The 2,397-nt window shown below is 41.5% G+C and overlaps 1 pseudogene; it reads right to left on the bottom strand.

Annotated features, from left to right (window-relative positions):
* Positions 1 to 1,406: 1,406 nt before the first annotated feature.
* LOC112392742 (ferritin light chain pseudogene) lies at positions 1,407 to 1,859 on the bottom strand (annotated as a pseudogene).
* Between the last annotated feature and the right edge of the window lie 538 nt (positions 1,860 to 2,397).

Here is a 2,397-nt window from a genome sequence, read left to right on the forward strand (position 1 = left end):
ATATACCATTCATTCAATAAAGATTTTTAGAAATGAAGCATCTTGGTCACACCCTATCACATAATCTTGAGTCTTGAAGGAAACAAAGTCCATCTAAGTTTTGAAGATGGTAATTCAGATAGCTCAGTCACATAGTTATATTATAAAATATTTTTAAAGCAATAAAATAGTTTTCCCTAACCTTTTCAAAGACATTTGTCAAGAGCAATGATGACTGGCAGACCATATTCTCTTTGGCATATGGGACAAGAAAAAAAAAAAACGTAGTTTCACATATGTGTAACTGCAGTCTTCATCTTGAAGGAGGAGAGGGTAGGACCAGCATAGGTTGATGTTTCATTAGGAGCCTAGGTTTTTGTTATGCATATTCATACATGATCTTGTTCAATGTTGACATTCTACAAATGAGGAAACAAAGGAAAAAACAGATACTCTTAGGTGAATAATTGACAAATTTTTGAAAACTCAGCAAATTTTCATCCTGATCTCTATCTAGGTCTATATCACTATTCTTCTGTATCCCCCACATGAAGAATAAACTACTGTTTCCACTTTTCTTCTTATCCAAAAACTGAGCTCAAGTATCACTTCCTCCAGGAAGCCTTCCAAGACTAGCCCAGATCATACTGATCTATCTTTCTCTCTTTAGAATTCCTATAGGACTACTTCTCAGAATTATAAATATAGTTCATCTAATACTGCCTTAAGTTGGTCTCTTTCGTTAGGATATGCCTTACCTTGCTATGTAGCTTGACTTTTCTGAGTTCCTTGAGAAGCAGACCTATACCTCCTTCTTTTTTTGTTCCCTATTACAGCTAAAGACAGCTGGTTACATACATACTTATCAAATGTCTTTGAACACAGCTTAGTCATGTTCCCAGAATAACCAAGAAGGACTGGACATTGGCAAAAATTCACATTCTTGTTGCTGTGACCCTTCTTTGTAACTTACTAAGGTAGAAAGGGAGCCCAGGAATCTGAAGTTTAAGCATTTTCCCTGAATGATCCTATGCAAATTGTTTGGGGATCATACTTCAGTATTCATTGCTGGAAGGCAGTGGTTACCAAAGTGGACAAGACTGGAATAACCTGGGATGCATGAAAATAATATAAATTTGCAACTCTCAACCCAAACCAATGGAATCAGAAGTTTTTGGAATGGGCAGGGGAAGGGACCTAAGAATCTGTATTTTTTGAAATTTCTGCAGGTGATTTTGAAATGACCAGTCTTCCTATTTTTTTTTTTTTCCTGCTGCAAAAAGCTTTACTGTTTCCATTCGGTCCATGGTTTGGGATAGAGCTGGTTAAAAAGTTGCTTAGTGGCAGCTGGAAGAGGCTCAGGGAGAAGCCCTGACACCAGGGGGATGCAGAGGGGCTCCTCAAAGGCCGCTGGGCTCTGGGGGCTCCTAGCTGTGCTTGGGGTTGAGTCTTTCTAAGAGATACTCACAAACCCAGACTGGGGTCTGGCTAGCCTGTGGGGGTTAGTCAGGTGACTGTTCATCTTCTGGACGAGTTTCACCCACTCATCTAGGAAGCAGATCTCCAGGAAGTCACAGAGATGGGGGTCTGTGCAGGCAGAACCCAGGGCATGCAGATCCAGAACAGCCTGGTTGAGGTTCTCCTCCAGGACTATGGTCATTTCTATAGCATCTAGGGTTTTATCCCAATCATCTTGGGACACTTCCTGGAAGAGGGCACATCTTCAAGAGATGCTCAATTCCCTTCAGAGCCACATGCTTGTGGTCAAAGTAGAAGCCCTGAGAGAGGTAGGTGCAGGAGGCCTGCAGATGCAGGTGGGCCAAGTGGTTGATGGCAGCCTCTACCTTGGTGGAATAATTCTGATGAATCTGGGAGCTCATGGTTGGTCTATAATAAGGAACTAACCACAAAAAATGGTGTTGGCTGGCTCCGGAGGTTGGAGGGTACTCAGAGACCAGAAGAAGTGGTGTCCCCCAGTATGTTCCTTCCAAACACCAAACCCCACTGAAGCAAGAGGCAGATCCGCAGGACCCCTGGGTGCACTCTGAATATCCAGTCCTATTACCACTATTTGGGAAGTTCTTTTAACTACTCTCCCATCCAGTTTCATTAGCATCAGACTCTTGGTTCTACATCCGCAATCTCCACACCTTCTGCCAGGCCTCAGGCTATATTCCATCACTCTTCTCTCTGGTAAGAAAATGCCTAAAGCAAGACTGCCATTTTGAAAAAAGTCTCCCCTAGGAGACAAGCACATTTCAAGTACCATTCTGAGCTAAACTCTTGATTTTAGCAATAAATCTCTTCTAAAATTATGAAGAAACATGGCTTAATGAAGCTATTGAAAATTCCATAAATTTATCTTACATGACTAAGATGTTGCAGCTTTTTGTATCCAGTTTAACCCACATGGAAAAT

This window comes from Neophocaena asiaeorientalis, unplaced genomic scaffold (genome assembly GCF_003031525.2).
Source record: "Neophocaena asiaeorientalis asiaeorientalis breed wild unplaced genomic scaffold, Neophocaena_asiaeorientalis_V1.1 scaffold15, whole genome shotgun sequence".
In the NCBI taxonomy this organism is placed as follows: domain Eukaryota; kingdom Metazoa; phylum Chordata; class Mammalia; order Artiodactyla; family Phocoenidae; genus Neophocaena; species Neophocaena asiaeorientalis.